The sequence below is a fragment of the Marmota monax genome, unplaced genomic scaffold, assembly GCF_021218885.2.
Source record: "Marmota monax isolate L192 unplaced genomic scaffold, Marmota_monax_Labrador192_F-V1.1 WCK01_AAM20220418_F8-fsc01162, whole genome shotgun sequence".
In the NCBI taxonomy this organism is placed as follows: Eukaryota; Metazoa; Chordata; class Mammalia; order Rodentia; family Sciuridae; genus Marmota; species Marmota monax.
Window position 1 is genome coordinate 21732 of NW_026695110.1, and position 9159 is coordinate 30890.

General features: G+C 37.3%; 1 pseudogene; it reads right to left on the reverse strand.

The window, feature by feature from the left end:
- Positions 1–519: 519 nt before the first annotated feature.
- Positions 520–5120, reverse strand: LOC124081797 (keratin, type I cytoskeletal 10-like; annotated as a pseudogene).
- Positions 5121–9159: the final 4039 nt, after the last annotated feature.

Genomic DNA, 9159 nt, shown 5'->3' on the forward strand with positions numbered 1-9159 from the left:
TAGCAGAGTACTAAGTAAAGCCGGCTGGGTTATTATTGGCTAAGGGATGGCACTGGGCTAACCCTGAAAATACCAGGTCTTTAGTACTGATCCCTGGGGAGGATTGTGGAAAGCAGAGACCTAGAGTTGCCCCTTTGATCACACTGGCATCATCTGATAGACACCAAGTAATTTTGCCGGCCTTGATATTTTACTGGGCTGGTTAAGTTTGGAAAGTATCTTTTAAGCAATATAGCAATTGGAATGAAGTAATATAGGAATAAGGGCAGGCAAATGTGAGTAGACAACCAGAAAATGTGGAATTTCCATTTTTATTTTTTTGGGTCTTATTTGAAATATTTTAAACTTCCAGGACTGAAATAGTTTAAAGCCAAGAGAGATGGGAGCTTACTACATATTGCATATCTTTAAGAAAGTATAAGACTGGGGATTTCTGAACCTTTTTATTCAGTGAGATTGATTAATTTGGTCTGAGCATACCCACAAGATTAAGTAAAGAAAAACTCTGACAAATTCAGATAGTTTGCATCAGCAAGAAAGTTTATTGAAATTCATTAGTAAATGAGAACAGAAAGGTTTTCTTTTTTCTTTTTCCATGAAAAAACACTTTCTGGCAAAGTGAAAAGAAGAACTACAGAAATCACAAAACACCTTTTAGACACCTTATTTTCAAGGAGTGAACCTGTTTCCACAGACCATTAAGACAGAAGTGTTGAACATTTTGCCATGCATCTGTTATATAATGGCCTGTGCGAAGGGAGACTCTTTCGTCTTGATGCTACTTATTAGTAGTGCTTCTTGGTTTCTGATTCAACCATAGATGAAAGAACACTACCATCAGGTGTCACTTCTTCAATAATTGTCTTGATTACTCTGGTTTTGTTAGTATCTGTGAATAATAATAAACAAACTAGAATTTAGGTTAAGCAATTTGTAGGTATCCTTGCTAATAAACATGCAAATATTCAAAAGGAAAAACGATATTGCACTTTTTAAGAAAGGAAAATTCAAATTTTCACATTAAAAATAATCCAATCAATGTTTACTCAAAAGTGCGTTTTGTTAAAAAATGCAAATGAAAACCCTAAGATTTTCATTTTTAAAAACAGCCCTAGAGCTGAAGAAGCACTAAAACCATCACGTAGAGTTAAAACTAATTCTGATTACCCCAGAGATTTTCTGCTGACCTTGGTCCCTTAGATGAGACCTCTCCAGCGGACCCGGAAGAGGAGGATTTGAAGCCTCCGCTTCCGCTCTGGCCTCCGCCGGAGCTGCCACCGCCAAAGCTGCCGCAGAGGCCACCGCCGCCGCCGGAACTGCCGCCGTGACCACCTCCACCAGAGCTGCCGCCACCGAAGCTACCGCCATGGCCGCCGCCGGAACTGCCCCCGTAGCTGCCGCCGCCGTAGGATCCGCCTCTGGAACTAAGAGGGGTGAGGGTCCTAAGCAGTGATCTTGTAACAGTGGAAAACGGTGGCTCCCTCTCTGGTGATTGTTATTTTAGTAGATAAGCCAAGGTTTTGAGAGAATACAGTACTGCCAAGCACGTGTTTTAAAACCCACTGTTTAAAACAAACTTATCTACACACAGCCCTGAGATTCATTCACTCCTTTTTCGGTACCCTGCCTCCTCCTTACACCTCCCTTCTTCCCATCCTCTGGCATTTCCTTGGGAGTTTGGATAAGCCTTGCTATTCATAATATTGAATGAAAACAATTGGGATTTTTTTTTTTTTCCCCAGTTTTCCAATTACCTTCCCTCTCCTTCTAGCAGGCTGCGGTAGGTTTGAATTTCATTCTCCAGTCGGATCTTAATATCCAGGAGTTGTTGGTATTCAGCGTTCTGGCACTCGGTTTCAGCTCTAATCTGTTGCAGCTGTTCCTTCAGGGAGGTGATCTGGCCCTGAATCTGTGAGAGCTGCACACAGTAGCGACCTTCCGTTTCTGCCAAGGAGGCTTCCAGGGATTGTTTCTGAAAAGAGGATTTTGTTGTTGCTTAATGACCTCGTTGTTCAATTGGCATACTGAAGCTTATCAAATTATTTAATAAGATACTACTGGAGAAAAAGGGAAATGAATAAAATTAGTGTTTTATGTAATGGCAACATTTCAATCTCAGCACTTCATACTGATACTAATAGTTCTTTTCCTCCATTAGCATAGAGTTCCAGTTTTATTTCTGCTTTCTTATCCTCAGCTCTGTGTTTCTATGATAAAATGGAAGTCATGTCTCAAGACTTAACATACCAGGGCCAGTTGGGACTGTAGTTCAATCTCTAGACCTTGAACCGTGCGTCTCAATTCAGTAATTTCGGATTTGTGGCTGGACATTTGTTCAATGTTGTTATCGATTTCTGTAGTCAGTTCCTTGCTCTGGAATTATAAAAATGGGAAAATATGAGAAACCTCGGACATGACAACAGAACTTACATGGGCTTCACTGTGAAGGGTGGTTGACTTACCTTTTCATTGAACCAGGCTTCAGCATCCTTTCTGTTCTTTTCAGCAAGTTGCTCATATTGGCTTCTCATGTTATTCAGAAGTTCAGTCAGATCAACACCTGGGGCAGCATTCATTTCCACATTCACATCACCAGTAGATACGTTCTGAAGGTCTCTCATTTCCTGTTTGAGGAACAAAAAAAGATTTAATGACTGCACCATGACCACAATGAACCTTTTGAAAAATTGGGGGAAATATAATTTTGTATCACCTCTTCATGGTTCTTCTTCAGGTACTGCAGCTCTTCAGTCAGGCTCTCGATCTGCATCTCCAGATCAGCCTTGGTGAGGGTCAGCTCGTCCAGCACCCTGTGCAGGCCGTTGATGTCGGCCTCCACGCTTTGTCGCAGGGTTACCTCATTCTCATACCTGCAACAAGCATGATACATATATTGGATACAATTCTTAAGAAGGAGTTGTATGTGGAAAAAGACTTTAAAAAATTTAGAGTTGATTTCATGTCCTTGCAATATTTACCATATACTGACTCACATAGGAAGATTAGCAATTACTTTAAATGCATTTTCTTCCTTTAAAGCTTACCAGGAAGGTAATTCTGAAATTGAAACTTTCTCAGATAATTCCAGTTCTGTCACTTTGAATGAATTCAGGAAAATGTAAATGCTACTATGGCATCTAAAGTCACTATTACAAACAATTGATGTATTTGTATTGATAGTATTGCACATTCAATTAGCTTACTTCATTCTGAAGTCATCAGCTGCCAGCCTGGCATTGTCAATCTGAAGCAGGACGTTGGCGTTGTCCGTTGTTAGGTTGAGGATCAGGAGGAACAGTCATTTAAGAAAAGGTCAGATGCAAATATGGCTTTTATAGTGGCATAGATAAGCTGCATTTTTATGTTGTTCTCTTCCAAAAACTTTTTGTGTGGATTATTTTTAAATATAAAATATTTTAAGCTTACCCACAAACTTAAATTTAAAAACCTATCTTGAAGTTTCTACACTATTCTATTTCTGTGTCATCCCTTTCTGAAAACTAACTATATGTAATCCTATTAATGTATTAGCCTCTTTTATACTTAGTGATTTTTATGTATTTCAACCAACTTTTGACTGGCTCACCCCTGTATTTGTTCCATTTGCTATAAATATTTCTAAATAGATATACTCTGAACTGGTAGGTACAATTCACAGATTCCCTGGAGTTAAGCAATATCCCAATTCCATAAAGGAGACTTCATGGATTTTGCAATGTTGCTATTGAATATGGCTTATTTGTTATCAGTCTTAATAATATTTTTGTTCTTATTCATTTAATATTTTTCAGCTCTTACATTTTTAAATGATCTGGCATATTTAACTGTGGGCTCATTATATGTTCATTAAAATCTAAAATTCCTTGTTAATCTGCATCATGTAAGACAGACAAAACACATGCTGGATGAAGATTGCCATGACCATACCTTCATTCAATTTATCCTTGATGAGACTGGATTTATTTGGAAGCAAGAAAATCACAGTGAACAGCTATATTATACTTAAGATTCATCTACCCATATTACAGGGATAGAATTAAATTTAAAGTTGGATTTTAAAATGCTCCTTACCTGATTTTTCAGTTCTTCAATGGTTTGGTAGTATTTGCTGTAGTCCCGAGGCTCCCACTGGCTTGAGTTGCCATGCTTTTCATACCACTCCTTGATTTTACCTTCCAGCTCATAGTTTGATTCTTCCAGAGCCCGAACTTTGTCAAGGTAGGAAGCCAGCCGGTCATTCAGATTCTGCATGGTTACTTTTTCATTTCCAGAGAGAAGGCCACCATCTCCTCCAAATCCACCACCAAAGCCTCCTCCATAGCCACCTCCACCAAAGCTGCCACCTCCAAAGCTGCCTCCTCCATAGCCCCCACTTCCATAGCCCCCACTTCCATAGCCCCCACCAAAGCTGCTGCTTCCGAAGCCTCCACCAAAGCTACCTCCACCATAACCTCCTCCTATTCCTCCAAAGCCATCTGAAGAGCCCCCAAAACAGCCTCCACCAGAGCTCCCACGGCTAAAAGAGCCACCACTGAAGCCCCCTGAGCTATATCCTCCACCAAGGGAGCCTTTGCTGCTTGAAATTCTGAGGGATGATCCTCCTCCACCTCCTCCCCTCCACTGCGGGAGGAAGAGTACTGCTTGCTTGAGCTGTATCGAACAGACATGTTGATGCTGTTGAGCTCAGGGAGTGCCTGCTACCAAGGACAGTGGCAAGCCTTTATATACTGAGAGGGTGTGCCTCTCAGATGTTAGGGTTTGCTTACTTGCATGGTTTTCTTTTTGTCAACTTAGCATCTTTGACTCATGATTGCATAAATTATCTTCAGTAATAACCAATACCAATATGTATGCTTTTGAATATGCCCTAAGAAAAAACAGGAGATTTACTATGTTGAAATTGAAAAATGGGTGGAGTTCAGATGAGCATGTTTCATTATTCTTTTTGTCTTTTGAAGAACATTGGGCAACTATTAAAATCCTTTTTCCTCAGCATTAATTAAGTTTGCACAGAATGTTTGCAAAGTTTTGGGGAAAAAAATTTAGCTACAAAATTATGGTTAAAATAAGATTTAAATAATTTATGCTTTAAACTGTTTTAATTAATTGGAACAACAAGTAGCATGAAGACTACCAGAATCATGCTATAGTAAGAATATCTTGTAAAAACCTTTAACCAACCAAAAAGAAAATAAAAACATGTGGAAATAATTTAATTAGCATCCAAGAGTTGCTGCATATAAGAAGTAAAAGCCTAAAAAGCACAATTTAGGAAACTATATGTATGTGTGTGTGTTAGGGAATCTTTTATTTGGAGAGTGAAAATATATTACTATATATTTTTAAATTTTTTTAATTGTACATGGATATAATACCTTTACTTTATTTATTTGTATGTGGTGCTGAGAATCAAACCCAGGGCCTTGCATGTGCTAGGCGAGCACTCTACCACTGAGCCACAACCCCAGCCCATATATTAATATTTTGTCTAAAATATTGGAAGTAAATATTGATTGAGAAATTTAAAATTTAATGATTTCATTGTTTTTAACATTAAAAAATCTGAAATATGTAGGGTAGAAACTGGTCACACCAGAAATGCCAATCAAGTGATTTTAGAGTGGGAAATTTGTATCATGTATCTGCCAACCTGGGGCTGAGTTTCTACTAGGTAGGCAATCAATCAGTCATGCTTATCTAATGCAGCCCTAATAAAATTTCTGCACATGGAGACTTGGGTCAACTTGCTTGGTTGGCAATACTCTCTCTATGTAGTCATATATATCAACACTGAGAAGGTACCATATCCTGAGACATTTGGAACCCTCCGTGTCCTTGCCTTACAATAAACTATAACCACGAGTATGATAGCCAAAAAAAATCTGAAATATGACATAATCCTGGGTTATTTTGTTTCTAAATTCCTCATAATTAAATTTTTTTAATGAAGACTAGCATACAGAAATTCTTAGCACAAGAACCAAAAAATCTAATCTCAATACTAATTTCTAGTACCTTACAATAAGTTTTGATTGACCAGAAAAAGAGAATTTAGATACGGTAGTTTACAAGTAAATATTTGCTTGCAAAAATATATATCCATGGTAAAGAGTACTTGCTTAAAAAGTTATGAACTATAGTTGTATGTTTCTTAATAAACAAAACATTTTCTTAGGTGTACTGTTTACAGAATCTGGTATAACAGTTTGTCTAGTGAAGTATTTAATTGAAACTTTATTAATGCATGATATGAAATTTTGTAATGCTTTTTGTGATACTATAATGTAAAATACTCTGGAACAAACTGCTGAGGATAGAGATGGTGGTTATCATCTGTAATTTGTATCTCAGGAAGCTAAAGCTGAGAGAGGTGATGATTTTTTTCCTAAAGGCATGTAATAGATGGTTGAACTGATTATAAGTTTGGTTCCTTGACTTTGACTTTCTTAGTATATCAATGTGTATATGTATTCTCAGTTGTGGTGTATTTGGTCTGATAGAACTGAATGTCTCTAATTCTTACCATGAACTTCTCCCCATGGAAACAAAATAAAACAGGAATAACTTGAGAAGCTTGAAGATATTGAAAGAATAGGGATTTGGCACTCATTATTATATTGAGAATTGCCTTTTTAAATTAAATTTATAGCTGTATCTTCAAGTTTATGATCTAAAGAAATAGTTTCTGCAGGGAAAGGGAATGTGGTTGAGAGCATTAATGAAGAGTTGATTGTTAGAGTGGAGATTACTACCCAACAAATTGCAACTCCTCCAACTTGTTGGTACATGGTGCAGGTGGAATTTAAGCTGAGCGTTGGGAAGGATAAGTGGGGTTTTTCAATGTGTGCAACATAATTGAGAGAACTGTTCTGGGAAGTGGGGACTGTGAATATGCCAAGCTGGTAGAGACTCCAAATGGACCAGTTCGGCTGGAACAGATTGTTCATATTCGTCAATGTATTCATTCCTTCAACAGGTTTTATTGAGCACATGCAATTTGACCTGGGTTTACATAGGTGACTAAGATATAGTTCTTGCTCCTTGAGGAGTTCATAGTCAACCTGGAGAGGCAAACAAACATACATATGAATCAGGGATAATAATACAGAGTCATCTAGGCTACATCTGAGGCATGGGTAGGGGGCTGAGGGAATGCAGAATGGCATTCCATCAATCTGGTGAAAGGAGACAGGCAGGGAAAGGAGGTGTACACTTGATGGATTCTATGTCCTCCTTCTCTTCAAAGTAGGAATAATAACTTTTGCTTAGCCTATAGAGTTATACTGGGGATCAAATGAGTTTAATTAATATAAAACATTTAAAACAGTGGTTGTCATACATAGAATAAGAGCTTAATAAATGGTTTTGTTCTCATTATTACTTTTACTGTAATCTCTGTTTCTTAGAGTCTGACCACTGTCCAATCCACAGTCAGCCTGCAAAATATGAATGAATGAAAGGATAGAGTTGGAAGTTGGAAAATGGCCAGTGAGGAGGAAAACATGGCTTTGCAGGAGAGTAAGGGCCAGGGGAAGCTGTTGAGTCTGACTGCTATGTAATGAACTACACCATCCGTTTTTCACTGGATGATACTTTAATTTCTGACTTCATTCTTTTTTTCCTGCACCCACCAAGTCACCATTTTTTGTTGCTTTGGCCATATCTGATGTATTTCTTTCTTTCTCTAATATCACTGCAAACCCCTAATCCGGCTTTCACCACTTCTCTCAGGATTACTTCACCAGCTTCTGAAATGTCAGTTAAGTTCTATCCTGTTCACTGTGGCATGATTAGTAATGTTCTTAAAAAAGTATTGTCATCACTTCACCAGCATTCTCAAGCCTCTGTGGATGGATTAAGTCTTTTCTATAATGTTGCTTGCTCGTCCAACCTCATGCCCCTGCGGTAAGGGTGGTAGAGTGGAAGGAGTGCTGCATTCTCCTCAGGAGGTGATTATGTGGCCTTGAGCAAGACACTCAGCCTTTCTGTGTCTCAGTTTATTGTCCCATAAAATATGGATAATACTAATATTAAATATTAAAATATATATGATGATAATAAATAATTATAATCTGTGATCCAAGGGAAAATGTTAGCATTTCCTTAAAAAAACCCTTTAATTATAAGCAGACCTTTCTTTTCGCTCTGGACCAAGACATTATGCTTTGTTCCATTTAGGACCTTTGTTGCTCTTGGTGAGGAGTGCCTTTTTTACCTTTCGCTGGCTTATTCAAATCATTCTACCTGAGCTTCAAACTCAAGCTTAAATGTCATCTCCTTCATGAGATTTCTCACCATTAGTCTACTTCATGGCCATCTCTTTCTTCCCATTTCCTGTGTTGTACATCTGATTATTTTATAATATGTTATAATACTCTGGCTTCATTATTGTTCCTAATGCAACATGGTACTTAACTTCTTCCATAGAAGGGAGGGTGCCTTATAGTCTTCCTGTACTGCTGGGTACTCAGTGTTTTCTGAATATTTTCATATCACTTTATGCCTTTTCCCACTTTTTTCTTCACCTTTATTTTGTTCTCTCAACTTTTGTCCTATATATTTTGCTATTGCCAAAAATTTAAACAAAGACTGGTTGGAGACAACTAACTTAATTTTGCTTTGAAAGAAATGATGCTTTTAGAATTGAGGATATTGTGTAAAAATGCTAAGAAATCTAAGATTCTACATAGGAATTTTGAGATAGCTTAAAGAATATAAAATATATACCTAGAATAAATGTACTTTATATATGTAATGTTTCGTAAAGAAAACATTTTGACTTTCACTTTTTCTTCTTCATTAATGGTTATTTTTTTGGCCATGAAGTTACTGAGATGATCTTGAGGCTAGTAAACCATTAAAGTCTGTGGTTCTAATCTAAAATTTGATTTTCATATATTAGGAGAATAGAAAGTTCCGGTTGGGTTTCTGGTTAGCTAGCCTATAAGTATGATGTAATTTAAGGATTAAATATAACACGACTTAACTTTTAAACTTCGTTGACCTGTCATAGGTTTCTGTTTTTGGTTAAGTTCATTCTGTGAAAGACAATTTCTCAATACAAATAACCTGCATTAGGAGAAGTTATTGATATAGAATAGAAAGCAGAAATATAATACTCTTTTTAGTTTTCATATAAGATAGTAAAAACTGAAAGTA